Genomic DNA, 16291 nt, shown 5'->3' on the forward strand with positions numbered 1-16291 from the left:
TGTAGCACAGGTTCTGAACAAGACAAATTAGACAGAGGTATGCTCCATAAGTGAATGTCTACTTAGGCAGACTTTGTTCTGACCTTTTACCCACTTTGATGGATTCAACTCTTTGACACATCTCCAAAGTATATCCAACTTTGCACTGTATTCACAAGATATTTAGCTTGGATTTGATGCTGCTGTAGCTGTAGCATAGGCCTGCAGCTCTTATTTGACCCCTAGCCCAGGAACTTCCATATGCTGCATGTATGGCCCTAAAAAAAGAAAAAAATGATATAAATATATTAAGAACATTTTATGATTTTTTAAAAGTTTTTTAAGAGGTTTATATCATGAACAAAGTAGTAAAAATTTACAAAATTCGTCTGAAAAATCTTTTTATTTTCCTCCAAAATTCAGGATCCTCATTTCCCCTCCTCCTTTTTTATCTACATAGCCTCTAAAATGCCAGTTTATATTCCAGGAAATTTTGTTCCTAGCTTCAGTTAGCACACTCAGCAAAACAAAAGCCTAGTAATTGTCCTATAGTTAGATCTTTAATTATTTCTAAGATATGACTCTTGGGGTTTCTGAGTTCAGTCTTGCAAAAAGGACAAAAAAAGTACTCAAGATCTATTATTAGCCCCACGTTATTCTTTGGAGCATAGTTTAATGGACACTGCTGCCATTAGCCTTGGTACCTTTTTTCTTTGCTCTCATCCCCATATTAACTTGAATTTATCTTCTTAAATATATTAACACAGAAAAGTAATAGATGATATTATCAGAAGATAATTAATTTGTCCAAGATCACACAGCTATTAAACAATCTTTTTGGAAGTTATAATTTCATAGCACAGACTCCTAAAAAGAAGATAGATATTTTCTTCTAATCCTGGGGATTGATGTTGTGGAAAATCAAACTATTTTTTCAGATCAGCAGGGCTTCAGGTGCCCCTCATTTTGTGTATTTGAACAAATACATATCATTTTATGTACAGTATTATATGTGTTACATCTGTACATGTCATAGGATGTTTAAATTTCAATTTATGCTGCTATCCTCTCAGGATTATCACAATCACTGTTAGGTACTGAGAGTTCATCCATTCTCACTTTATTGTGGTTAGTGTACTATGAACAAAACAGAATCAAATGTGATTATAAGTTCTGATTGAGGAGAGGCTTCCTACCTTAGTCCTTCTACATTTATCTTCCTCAAAGATAGATATCTGCTTCCATGTTTTAGGTCTAACAATATCTCCCTCTATTCTAGCCTGAGGGGTTATAATTTAAGATTGATTATTTTTCAAAAAGAGAATATGACTTAACAGAATTTTCCTCATCTTTAAATTTACTTCCAGTTTTGGTTGTATTTCTCAGCATAATGTTCCCAACATATATTTTTATGTAAAATGCCTTTTTAAATAATATCAGCCCGAACACATATTTACAAGATATAATACATTAAAGTACATGAACATGTTCAGGTCAACTTTGGCCAGGTAGGCTTAGGCTCTTAAAGAACACAATGCAAGATGGCAGAAGAGTACGGGGACACTCTCACCCGCTCCCACAAACACAACAACAAAAAAAACACATCTACAGGTTAAATGACTCACACAGAACAGTAATCAATTGCTGGCAGAAGAACCTAAACTCCAATAATGGCCAGAATGTCATGACATAACTGGGTAAAACAAGAGAAAAGAGAGTTAGAAAAAGTGAATCCAAACTGGACAGGCACTCCTGAAAGGGAACTGTGGAGAAGAAAGTGATCCCACACCCTGGAAAGTCACCTACTCAACAGAAATATCAACTGAATCGGCGAATCTCCAGATGCAGAGAAGAGTGCAGCAGTAAGTCGGAGTACTGAAAAGCAGGGGGAGAACCAAACAGATCATCTGAACTACATGCAGTCACCAAAAATTGAGATGCTTGGGTGGGGGATGGGCACAGAGACCTCAGCTCCAGAGGTTATTCCCAGGAGCAGAATGGTCTGGGGTGCGGAGACTGCTTGCGGGGGGGTCTAGGAACTGGTCTGTCAGGTTTGATGGGGCAGTCTTTGGGGGGTCTAGGAACTGGTCTGTCAGATTTGACAGGGCAAAGACTGCCTGGGAGACTAGAAAGCAGAGCATCATGGGGGGAGGGAGCAATAAGCTAAGGGCTGGGGAGTGGAAAGCCACATCAGAGGGAACCTGGGAGAAGAGCTGGATTTGCAGGAGAGACAAGGTGCCACTGTTGGGGAGGGGAGAGAAGAAGGGGTGGGCCCCCATAGAATACTTCCCATGTCATAGCGAGCTCACTGGCCTGCCAGCTATCAGAAAGCTGTGCTTCCCAGTGCATCGCCCCTCCCCCTACCCCTCATGCACATGCTGGACCTGGAGCTGCCTGCCATCCTGGAGGACTGGCCTCAACAATTGCTGGAAGCCTACCACCACAGGGGCTTTCCCTGCCTTGGCCTGCTTGCCCTCTGGAGAGGCTACACCCCTACAGAGCAGCACCAAAAACACTGCCAGCCCCCAGGAAAAGGCCTGCAGCCTAGAAAAGATAGAACAAGCTTGGCCAGGCTGTGAAAAATCTGCTTACATTCTCAGGCAGTCCTTCCAAGTCAGACTGCCCTGGGAAAGAGCCTCTTGGTTTCTGAGCAGCCCAGCTAGCCGCTCCAGCTCTTGGGAGGTTCTACACTCCCATGGAACAGCTGCCCAGCATGCCAGCCCCCTGCAAAAGCCCCTGCAGCCCAGAAAAGCTAGAACAAGCTTGGCCAGGCCGTGAAAAATCTGCCTACATTCTCAGGTAGTCCTTCCGAGTTGGTCTGCCCTGGGGAAGAGCCTCTTGTGTTCTCAGCAGCCCAGCTAGGCACTCCAGCACTCAGAGGGTGCCACACCCTCACAGAACAGCTGCCCAGCACCACCAGTCCCCCGCAAGAGACCCCACAGCCCAGAAAAGCTAGTACAGGCTCAGCCAGGCCATGAAAAATCTGCATACATTCTCAGGCAGTCCTTCCAAGTCAGGCTGCCCTGGGGAAGATCCTCTTGGGTTCTCAGCAGCCCAGCTAGCCACTCCAGCCCTTGGGGGGTGCTGTACTCCCATGGAACAGCTGCCCAGAAACACCAGCCCCCTGCAAGAGCCCCACAGCCTAAAAACACAAGAGAAAGCTCTGCATGACAAGTGAAATCTGCTACCATCGTGGTGTGGACCTCCCAGTCCTGTCTGCCCTCAGGAAGTCCTCCTTGCTTCAGAGAGACCCTGTCAGCCCCACCCACCCTCTGGAAAAGCCATGCTGCCTCAAAAAAGACTGACCAACAATGCCAGCCCTCGGGAAACATTCCACAGCAGTGCCAAGGCAAACACTGCCCAGCCACGGAGAGTACAACTCCACCAGGAAAAAGAAAACAACAAGCAAGATGAAGAAGCTGAGAAACCACCCCCAGTTAAACCAACAGGAAAACTCACCTAAAATAGTCAACAATGAAACAGATCTCTGCAAGTCTGACAGACTTGGAGTTCAAAAGAGAAATATTGAAAATACTGAAGGAATTAAGAGAAGATATGAACAGTAATGCAGACTCCCTCAGAAAGGAACTAGAAAATATAAGGAGGAGCCAAGAAAAACTAGAACATTCATTTGCAGAGATACAAACTGAGCTAAGGGCAGTAAAAACCAGAATGAATAATGCAGAAGAACGAATCAGTGATATGGAAGATAGAATAATGGAAATCACCCAATCAGGTCAGCAGACAGAAAACCAAATCAAAAAACTGGAAAGCAATATAAGAGACCTATGGGATAATATAAAGTGGGCCAATCTACGTATAATAGGAATTCCAGAAGGAGTAGAAAAAGATAAGGGAATGGAAAATATATTTGAAGAAATTATCACCGGAAACTTCCCAAATCTAAAGGATACTGGGTTCAAGATACAGGAAGCACAGAGGGCCCCAAACAAATTGAACCCAAATAGACCCACACCAAGACACATCATAATAAAAATGGCAAAAGTTAGTGATAAAGAGAGGATCCTAAAGGCAGCAAGACAAAAGCAAAATATTACCTATAAGGGAACCCCCATAAGATTATCAGCTGATTTCTCTACAGAAACACTACAGGCCAGGAGGGAATGGCAAGAGATATTTAAAGTGCTGAAAGGAAAAAAATACGCAACCTAGAATACTCTATCCAGCAAGAATATCATTTAAAATAGAAGGAGAAATAAAAATGTTTTCCAACAAACAAAAGCTAAAAGAATACAGCAACACAAAACCCAGGCTAAAAGAAATACTGAAAGGGCTTCTCTAAACCAAAAAGAAAGGAAGGAAAGAAAGGGAGGAAAAAGAATAAAAAAAAAAAAAAGAAGAGGAAGAACTAGGACTGAGGAAACCGCAATCAGAGAGCAGTCACTCAAATAAGCCAGCATACAGACTGCAACATCATGAACATGTTTCAAACAAAATATAATTAAAAAGAAAAAAATGAGTCATCAAAATCATAAAATGTGGGCAAGGGAAGAAAGGAAACAAATAGTCACTTTTTTGTTTGTTTGTTTCGCTTCTTAATTTTAGTATAGTAATGAAGTGTTCAAACCTACAGGACCATCAGGCTAAAACACACAATTATGGGAAGTGGTTAGCATACTTAAAAAACAGGGCAACCACAAGCCAAAACCAAACATTGCATTCGCAAAAAAAGAGAAAAAAAAAAAAAAACGCACTCAAACAGAAAATAATCGGAGACCATCCAACCGAAAAAAGAAAGGAAGAATGGAGAACCATAGAATAAACTGGAACATGAGGTTTAAAATGGCAATAAATAATCATCTATCAATTATCATCTGGAATGTCAATGGACTGAATGCTCCAATCAAAAGACAGAGAGTGGCTGAGTGGATAAAAAGGCAAAAACCTTCAATCTGCTGCCTACACGAAACTCACCTTAGGACAAAGGACACATATAGATTGAAAGTGAAAGGGTGGGGAAAAATATTTCATGCCACCAGACATGACAGGAAATCAGGAGTTGCAATACTCATATCAGACAAAATAGACTTTAAGACAAAAGACATAAAGAAAGACAAAGAAGGACACTATTTAATGATTAAGGGATCCATGCAAGGAGAGGATGTTACTATCATCAACGTATATGCCCCAAATATAGGAGCACCCAGATACATACAACAAATATTAACAGACATAAAGGAAGAAATTGACGGGAATACAATCATAGTAGGAGACTTTCATACCACACTCACACCAATGGACAGATCCTCTAGACAGAAAACCAAAAAGCAACAGAGATCCTAAAGGAAACAATAGAAAAGTTAGACTTAACTGATATCTTCAGGACACTACATCCAAAAAAATCAGAATGCACATTCTTCTCAAGTGCACATGGAACATGAAGTCATAAAAACACTCCCTACAAATAAAAGTCCAGGACCAGATGAATTCACAGGCGATTTCTTTTTTTTTTTTTTTTTTTTTTTTTTTTGGTATTTCTTGGGCCGCTTCCACGGCATATGGAGGTTCCCAGGCTAGGGGTCCAATCGGATCCGTAGCTACCAGCCTACGCCAGAGCCACAGCAACGCGGGATCCGAGCCGCGTCTGCAACCTACACCACAGCTCATGGCAACGCCGGATCCTTAACCCACTGAGCAAGGGCAGGGACCGAACCTGCAACCTCATGGTTCCTAGTCAGACTCGTTAACCACTGCACCACGACGGGAACTCCCTCACAGGCGATTTCTATCAAACATATAAAGAGGCTCCGGTGCCCATCCTCCTTAAACTCTTTCAAAAGGTTGAAGAAGAAGGAATACTCCCAAAGACATTCTATGATGCCAACATCACCCTAATTCCAAAACCAGACAGAGATACCACCAAAAAAGAAAACTATCGGTCAACATCTTTGATGAATATAGATGCAAAAATTCTCAACAAAACCTTAGCCAACTGAAACCAACAACATACCAAAAAAATTATACACCATGACCAGGTTGGGTTCATCCCAGGTTCACAAGGATAGTTTGACATACACAAATCAATCAACATCATACACCACAGTAACAAAAGAAAAGGCAAAAACCATATGATCATCTCAATAGATGCAGAAAAAGCATTTGACAAAGTCCAACATCCACTCATGATCAAGACCCTTGCCAAAGTGGGTATAGAGGGAACATTCCTGAATATAATCAAAGCCATTTAAGACAGACCCACAGTAAATATAATACTGAATGGGGAAAAACTTAAAGCCTTCTCACTGAAATCTGGAACAAGACAGGGATGCCCACTCTCACCACTGCTCTTCAACATAGTTTTGGAAGTCCTAGCCACAGCAAACAGAAAAACAAAAGAAATAAGAGGCATCCATATAGGAAGAGAAGAGATAAAACTGTCACTGTATGCAGACGACATGATACTATACATAGAAAACCCTAAGGACTCAACCCCAAAACTACTTGAACTGATTAATAAATTCAGCTAAGTAGCAGGATATATGATTAACATTCAGAAATCAGTTGCATTTCTGTATACCAGCAATGAAATATTAAAAAAGGAATACAAAAATACGATACCTTTTAAAATTGCACCACAAAAAATCAAATACCTCAGAATACACCTGACCAAGGACGTAAAGGACTTATATGCAGAGAACTATAAAACTTTAATCAAAGAAATCAAAGAAGATGTAAAGAAATGGAAAGATATTCCATGTTCCTGGATTGGGAAAATCAATATTGTAAAAATGGCCATACTACCCAAAGCAATCTACAGATTCAATGCAATCCCTATCAAATTACCATGACATTTTTCACAGAACTAGAACAAACAATCCAAACATTTATATGGAGCAACAAAAGACCCAGAATTGCCAAAGCAATCCTGAGGAACAAAATCCAAGCAGGAGGCATAACTTTCCCAGACTTCAAGAAATATTACAAAGCAGCAGTCATCAAAACAGTGTGGTACTGGTATCAAAACAGACAGACAGACCAATGGAACTGAATAGAGAACCTGGAAATAAACTCAGACACCTATGGTTCATTAATCTTTGACAAGGGAGGCAAGAACATAAAATGGGAAAAAGAAAGTCTATTCAGCAAGCATTGCTGGGAAAACTGGACAGCTGCATGCAAAGCAATGAAACGAGAACACACCCTCACACCATGCACAAAAATAAACTGAAAATGGCTGAAGGACTTAAATATAAGGCAGGACACATCAAACTCCTAGAAGAAAACATAGGCAAAACACTCTCTGACATCAACATAGTGAATAATTTCTCAGGTCAGCTTCCCAAAGCAATAGAAATTAGAGCAAAAATAAACCCATGGGACCTCATCAAACTGAAAAGCTTTTGCACAGCAAAGGAAACCAAAAATACAACTTACAGAATGGGAGAAAATAGTTTCAAATGATGCAACCGACAAGGGCTTAACCTCTAGAATATATAAGCAACTTATACAACTCAACAGCAAAAAAGCCAATCAACCAATGGAAAAATGGTCAAAAGACCTGAACAGACTCTTCTCCAAGGAAGATATACAGATGGCTAGCAAACACATGAAAAAATGCTCAACATGCTGATTAAATACAAATCAAATCTACCATGAGATACCACCTCACACCAGTCATTAATCAGTCCACAAATACAATTGCTGGAGAGGGTGTGGAGAAAAGGGAACCCTCCTGCACTGTTGGTGGGAATGTAAACTGGTACAGCCACTATGGAGAACAGTTTGGAGATACCTTAGAAACCTATACATAGAACTTCCATATGACCCCTCAATCCCACTCTTGGGCATCTATCCAGACAAAACTCTCCTTAAAAGAGACACATGCACCCGCATGTTCATTGCAGCACTATTCACAATAGCCAGGACATGGAAACAACCTAAATGTCCATCGACAGATGAATGGATTTGGAAGAGGTGGTATATATACACAATGGAATATTACTTAGCCATAAAAAAGAACAGCATAATGCCATTTGCAGCAACATGGATGGAACTAGAGACTCTCATACTGAGTGAAATAAGTCAGAAAGGCAAAGACAAATAACACATGATATCACTTATAACTGGAATCTAATACCCAGCACAAATGAACCTTTCCACAGAAAAGAAAATCATGGACTTGGAGAAAAGACTTGTGGCTGCCTGGGGGGAGGGGGAGGGAGTGGGAGGGATTGGGAGCTTGGGGTTATGGGACACAACTTAGAATAGATTTACAAGGAGATCCTGCTGAGTAGCATTGAGAACTATGTCTAGATACTTATATTGCAACAGAACAAATGGTGGGGAAAATAATTTAGATATACATGTAAGAGTAACTTGATCCCCATGGTGTACAGCTGGAAAAAATAAATAAATAAATTAAATAAAAATTTAAAAAAAGAACACATTTCATGACTCCAGTATTTTATCAGCAATGATGAAATGTAACAATTCTTTCAAATTTGTTTGTTGATAATGCTATTTAAATGTAACTGTTTTAGAAATATGTAAATATAACTATATAGTATAAAAATAAGTAGTATTTCTCTTGCGACCACTGGCAATTTAATTTTTCCATTTCAAGCAATAGTTTTAATGAAGGCAATAAATTGATAAATGAGTAATAGTAGCTTATTTGCTCTATTATATTATACATAATACAAATGAGAGAACAAAAAGTCTAAAAGTATTTTTAAATATGTGGTTTTTTTAAAAAGTCACTTTGATTTTATTTGGTTATAAGTATGTAATTTTAAAACCAAACCACAGAGTTCCCATCATGGCTCAGTCATTAGCGAATCTGACTAGGAACCATTAGGTTGTGGGTTCAAACCCTGGCCTCACTCAGTGGGTTAAGGATCTGGATTTGCTGTGAGCTGTGGGATAGGTCATAGACATGGCTCAGATTCCACATTGCTCTGGCTCTGGAATAGGCTAGCAGCTACAGCTCCAATCAGACCCATAGCATGGGAACCTCCATATGCCATGGGTGTGGCCCTAGAAAAGACAAAAAGACAAAAGAAAAAAAAATAAAATAAATCTAACCATATATTGTCAATAACTATATTTTCAATTATCATTTTACAAAAATTTTTTGATTATTAAAAATAAGCACATATTCATGACTAATTTGATTATATGCATGTGCTTTTCCAATATGCAATATTTATTTATGTTAATTATAAATATGACAAAATATAAATATATAATTATTATACAGGCAGTTCCCAATTTACATAAATATTATAAATATGAAGAAACATTTGGAAGATAGCCATCATGTAATTATTTTATGATAAGCATGAAGAAATAAATAGGAAAAACATAAGCTGCTATCTTATCCTACAATAATTACACATCAGTAGCCTGATAGAATTATATATATGAAAGCTTTTTTTTACACTCAGAATTTGATAATACCTGTTTTGCCAGTAATAGACTTGGGAAGAATGAAGAATGATTTATTATGTTTTGGAAATTGAGGAATATACTTCTTTGACATGTGTTAGGATATGTCACCCAATTCTTATTCCCCAGGCATGGCACATGTGGTGGAAACTGTAGAGTATGAGCAGAACATTAGAACTGGTAAATATTAAGTATAAACTTATCCAAACAATTCACTTTATTAACAATGTGAAAACTTGAGAATATTTCCGACTTTCCAAATTTACAGACTTTTATATTAGAAAATAAAAAAATGTCAGAAAAAAAACAGTCCTCTAAAAACAAACAAAAATCTTATTGAGTTCGGGCTACAGGCCAGGCCTTTAGCATTAAGACCAGTTTTGCATAAAACCTGGAGTTCTGTTAACCAATTTTGACTGCTGTGTTAGATAAAATACAGACCAGAAATTATTTAGACAAGAAATCAGAACCCCAGAGTTTTTGGTCAAACTTTTCCAAAAGTGATAACTAATTTTTCAAATATTAGATAACACACAAAGTTATTTGTTAAGTAGGTAAGATATCCAGAAAATTGTTTAAATATTTCATTCCACATGAATGTTTCATCATAATATAAGTATATCCATCAAATATTAATGGGTGGTGTGATTTTAAAACACTATAGTCTCTAGTAAAATAAAAAGAGATACATGTTTTGTCAATAAATGCTTACTGGTTATTACAGTGACTATGTTAAATATATTAAACCACCTAAAATCACCAATAACTGACATAATTTGAACTATAAAAATAGCAATTTCATATAGCTGAATGTAATACCAGACATGAGCACATTTTCATAGAATTGTTACAATTTTTATCCAAATAACCATTCTCATTTTCTACCACTTGTTCCAGTTGCATGTGCACACAATTAGATATTTCTGTAGAAGAAAATCTGAAAAAGCTTTGTCTCATCATAATTGCTATTGTGCATGTATGTATGTGTGAATGTGTGTATGCATATATGTGTATGTGTGTTGATGTGTGTTTGTATATGCATGAGGGACAGCAACTATGTTCTCCAAAGTGTTCCTAAATTGAAAATATTCTAAGATGATATGACTAGCAGCATACTTCTGAATGGTTTACAATAGCACGTGTTTATTTCACTCATCCAAAATGATTCTTTGTTTCTGCAACACTGTATGGAAAAGAAAATACTGGCATGAAATGGAAAAAATATAGGATTATTTGCATTTGAAATATGGGGATGTTAGCAACTGAAATGTGTGTATGGTGAAACTGCTCTTGAAAAACTTTATTTTTTAATAAAATTTTATGGGTTCATTTACTTACATTTTTAAAAAGTGCAACACAATGTACTTGCAGAAATTAAGTTTAATTAGTACTCATTCGTATATTTTTGCTGTTGTTTCTTTTATATGAGGAAACAGATCCAAAAAAATATTGCTATGATTTAAGTCAAAGAGTGCTCTGCTTATGTTCTCTTCTGGGAATGTTATGGTTTCAGGTCTTACATTTTGGTCTTTAATACATTTTATTGTTGTATATGATGTGAGTAAATATTCTAATATCATTGTTTCAAAAGTAGCTATCCAATTTTCACATCATCATTTATTGAAGAGACTGTCTTCTCTTCATTGTATCTTCTTGCCTTATTTGTTGTAGATTAATTCACCATAGGTGAGTCAGTTTATTCTGGACTCTCTATACTGTTTCTTTGGTCTATGTGTCTGTCTCTATTGCCTGTATCATGTTATTTTGATTACTGCAGTTTTGTAGTATAGTTTAAAGTCTGGAAGGGTAATATGTCCAGTTTTTTTTTTTTTCTTTCTCAAGATTGCTTTGGGGAGTTCCCATTGTGGCTCAGTGGGTTAAGAACCTGACTTATATCCATGAGGATGCAGGTTCAACCCCTGGCCTTGCTCAGTGGGTTAAGGATCCAGTGTTGCCACAAGCTGTGATGCAGTTCACAGATATAGCCCGGATCTAGTGTTACTATGGCTGGGGCATAGGCCAGCAGCCGTAGCTCCATTTTGACCCCTAGCCTGGGAAAATCCATATGCCCCATGTGCAGCCATAAAAAGAAAAAAAAAGATTGCTTTGGCAATTTGGGATCTTTTGTCATTCCATATGAATTTTGGGACTATTTGTTTGACTTCTTAAAAAAAGCATGAGTATTTTGATTGTTGGCAATTTGGGATCTTTTGTCATTCCATATGAATTTTGGGACTATTTGTTTGACTTCTTAAAAAAAGCATGAGTATTTTGATAGGGATTGCATTAAATCTGTAGATTATTTTGGGCAGTATGGACATTTTAAAAATATTAATTCTTTCAATCTAAGAGCATAGGATCTTTCCCTGTCTTTGTATCATATTCCATTTCCTTCAGAAAGTTTTATAGTTTTCAGGGTACAAATCTTTCACCTCTTTGGTTAAATTTATTACTATGTATTTTATTCTTTTTGATGTGATTAAGTGGGATTGGCTTTTTACATTCCCAATCTGATAGTACATTATTACTGTATAGGAGAACACTATTTTCTATATTTTAATTTTGCATCTTGCAAAATTGCTGAATATGATTATTGGTACTAATAGTTTAGGTTTTCTTATATAAAGTATCATATCATCTCTGTACAGTGACAGTTTAACTTCTATACTTCCAAATCGTATGGCATTTATTTCTTTTTCTTGTTTGATTGCTGTTACTAGAACTTTCAATACTATGTTAAATAGAAGTGACAAGAACAGGCATCCTATTTGTATTCCTGAATTTATAGGAAAGGATTTTAGTTTTTACCATTGAGTATGATGTTAGCAGTGGATTTTTGACAAATGGTCTTTATTATATTAAAATATATTCTATCTATACCCACTTTGATGAGTTATTATCATGAATGGAGGTTGAATTTTGTCAAATGATTTTTTGCCTCTACTGAGATGATCATATGATGTTCATGCATCCTTTTTGTTAATGTGCTATATTCATATTGATTAATTTGTGAATGGAATTATCCTTGCATCCCTGGAATAAATCCAACTTGATCATGTTGTATGACCCCTTTCATATACTGTTGCATTCAGTTTGCTAATAATTTGTTGAGGACTTTTGCATCTATATACATCAGATACATTGGGCTATAATCATCTTTGCAGTATATTTTTTCTGTATTTGGTAACAGGGTAATGGAGTCTTAATAGAGTGAATTTGGGAGTATTCTAACCTCTTCAAGTTTTTGGAATAGTTTGAGAATGATAGATCTTAGTTTTTCCTTATATGTTTGGTAGAATTTCCCAGTGAAGCCATCCAGACTTGACTTTTGTCTGATGGGAGTTTATTTTTTTAGTTACAAATTCAATTTCAACACTAGTAATCAGTCTGTTAAAATGTTCTGTTTCTTCTTGATTCACCCTTGGCAGGATGTATTTCATAGGAATTTGTCCATTTCTTCTATCTCATCCAATTTGTAGATATACTGTTGTTCATAGTATTTGCTTATGATTTTTTGTATCTCTCTAGGAATGGTTGTTATTTCTCCTCTTTCAGTTTTTATTTTGTTTCTGTCCTCCCTCTTTTATTCTTGGCAGGCCTGTCTAAAATTTACCATTTTTTAACTTTTCAAATAAAACCAGCTCTTTTTTTCATTGATCTTTTCTATTGCTTTGTCTGTTTGTTTTGTTTTATTTCCTCTCTGGCCTTTGTTATTTCCTTCCTTCTGATGACTTTGAGCATTATTTGTTCTTATGCTTCTGATTCCTTTAGGTGGCAGGTTAGATTTTATTTGAGATTTTTATATATTCTTGATCTTCAGGCCTCTTTTGCTATACATTTCCCACTTAGAATTGCTTTTGCTTCATCCCACAGACTTTGCATGATTGTGTTTCAGTTTTAATTTATTTTCAGTTGTTTTCTGATTTGGTCTTTCATTTATTCATTTACCCATATGTTTTGTTTTTGTTTTTGTTTTTTTTTTTAATATTTTTTTCATTTTCCCACTGTACAGCAAGGGGGTCAGGATATCCTTACATGTATACATTACAATTACATTTTTTCCCCCACCCTTTCTTCTGTTGCAACATGAGTATCTAGACATAGTTCTCAATGCTATTCAGCAGGATCTCCTTGTAAATCTATTCTAAGTTGTGTCCCATAACCCCAAGCTCCCGATCCCTCCCATTCCCTCCCCCTCCTATCAGGCAGCCACAAGTCTCTTTTCCAAGTCCATGATTTTCTTTTCTGTGGAAAGGTTCATTTGTGCTGGGTATTAGATTCCAGTTATAAGTGATATCATATGGTATTTGTCTTTGTCTTTCTGGCTCATTTCACTCAGTATGAGATTCTCTAGTTCCATCCATGTTGCTGCAAATGGCATTATGCTGTTCTTTTTTATGGCTGAGTAGTATTCCATTGTGTATATATACCACCTCTTCCGAATTCAATCATCTGTCGAAGGACATTTAGGTTGTTTCCATGTCCTGGCTATTGTGAATAGTGCTGCAATGAACATGCGGGTGCATGTGTCTCTTTTAAGGAGAGTTTTGTCTGGATAGATGCCCAAGAGTGGGATTGAGGGGTCATATGGAAGTTCTATGTATAGGTTTCTAAGGTATCTCCAAACTGTTCTCCATAGTGGCTGTACCAGTTTACATTCCCACCAACAGTGCAGGAGGGTTCCCTTTTCTCCACACCCCTTCCAGCACTTGTTATTTGTGGATTTATTAATGATGGCCATTCTGACTGGTGTGAGGTGGTATCTCATGGTAGTTTTGATTTGCATTTCTCTTATAATCAACGATGTTGAGCATTTTTTCATGTGTTTGCTGGCCATCTACCCATATGTTTTTTTAATGGGATTTTGTTTAGTCTCCATGTTCTTGTTCTTTTCCTATTTTTCTTTCTGTAATTGATTTGTAGATTCATACTGTTGTGCTCAGAAAAAAAAAAAAGGTTTGACATAATTTCTTTCCTCTTAAATATGTTGAGATTTATTTTGTGGCCTGGTGTGTGATCTATCCTGGAGAACTTTCCATGTACACTTGAAAATAATGTATATTCTGGTGTTTGGGGTGGAATATCTTAAGATATATATAAAGGCCAACTGGTCTATTGTGTCATTTAAGACCACTTTTGCCTTACTGAATTTGTTTGGATGATTTGTCCATTGGTGTCAGTGTGGTGTTAAAGTCCCCTAATTTATTGTATTATTATTTATTTCTCCCTTTCTTCCCCTTAGTATTTTCTTTATATATTTACATGCTTTCTCTGCCTCTGTGAATTTAGGTGAAACTGGTATCTATTGTGGTCTTGAAGACTATATCTTCTTATATTGGAGCACCCATATAAAGACTATGTGTGTCCAATGCCTTTTGTGGGAGAGCTGGATTTGTTGTCAACACAATATCTTTCCTCATGGTGTGCTGGCAGTTATCACCTTGTTAGGAGGTGGGGCTGGAAATTGAGGGCTATATCAGGAGCTGGGTGTGAGACAAGATGTTTTCTATGTTCAGCAGCTATCACTGCCTGTTCAGCAGCTATCACTGCCTTATGGCAATGGAGTTTGAACCCAAGTTGCTGGGCTCCACTCCCCTTATGTGTGTGTTTTTCTTTCTCCCTGAACCAGAATCCTTGCCCCAGAGGGTTTTCATGCTAATGTAAATGGGACCCATGTATGCTCCTAGCTCATGTGAGCTGCAGAAACATTTCTGAGATGTCTCTGATGTATTGCCTCTGAACACTTCCACAATTGCTTCACTTCCTCTGCTCTGAATCAGCCTCAGGCGAAAGTCTCATTTGTCCATAACAGCCAATCTCTTCCGTCAGCCACTGTTGCCCCATCCTATTTTGGAGCCACACCACAGGACAGGTGGTGCCCACATTTACTCTCAGCATATACTGAGGGTGAGCTGTGGTAGAGAATCTTCCATAAGGAATCTGTGTTGCTTCTGGTATACTGCTTGTGTAAGGGCCAACCACCACCTCTGCATCCCATGTTTGAGTCTTCTCCCCAGTCATGGCCAACCCAGATCTAGTGCTGAATTCTAGATTGAACGTGGATTGAACAGCACTAGAACATTTGCTCATATTGTGCTGTGGCACACTCCAAGGTTGTCACAGAACCTGGTAACCCCCAGAGTAGACCTTTCCCTGCCATGCTTCAGGGACATGGCATATGCACTCTTTCTGAGTGGAGTCTAGTCTTCCCATAGCTTTCCTGATAGTCCCAGCAGTCCTCAACCAGAAAAGGTGATTCTCCTCCCCAAAGTAGGATCCCAGGACTAATGCCCAATCTGTGGCTCTCACAGCTCACTCCCCATGGTAGTTGTCCATCCTTGAATTCAGCCTTTTACTCTGAGTTCCCTCCTATGGGCACAGGTCCTGATCCAATCACTTTTCTTCCTTTCCTACACAATTACATGTGTGTCTTTCTTACAACCTTAGTTTCACAGTAGTCCTTGGGCAGCTTCCTGTTAGTTTTCAGTAATAATTATTTCATATGTAGATTTTTTTGATGGTTCATGTGGGGAGGTGAGCTCCATGTACTCTTACTCTGCTATTTTGATTGATTTCCTATAATAACCTTTCTTAACCCCAAATTATTTTTAATATAATTCTCAATTACCTGATACCAGAAATAAAACAATATAAGATTTTTATAAAATCCAGAATGCCTTGGTACTCTACTAATTAGGATGCCAACTATTCATTATGATATCCTTCAGAGACAACATTAAGTGAAATGCCTTCTACCTAGGAATTATGAATAGCAATTTGGTCTAAAATAAAAGAAAAGATTGACAAGTGTCTAGAGATACCTAAAGTGTGACCAATATACCCTTTCATACAAATGATAAACTACTTTGTATCATTCATGGGAGAGTTGACATATTCCTGCATT

The sequence above is a fragment of the Sus scrofa genome, chromosome X (genome assembly GCF_054392235.1).
Source record: "Sus scrofa isolate SSC_HxYL_T2T_F1_AM1 chromosome X, Sscrofa_HxYL_maternal_Yorkshire_Landrace_v2.0, whole genome shotgun sequence".
NCBI lineage: Eukaryota > Metazoa > Chordata > Mammalia > Artiodactyla > Suidae > Sus > Sus scrofa.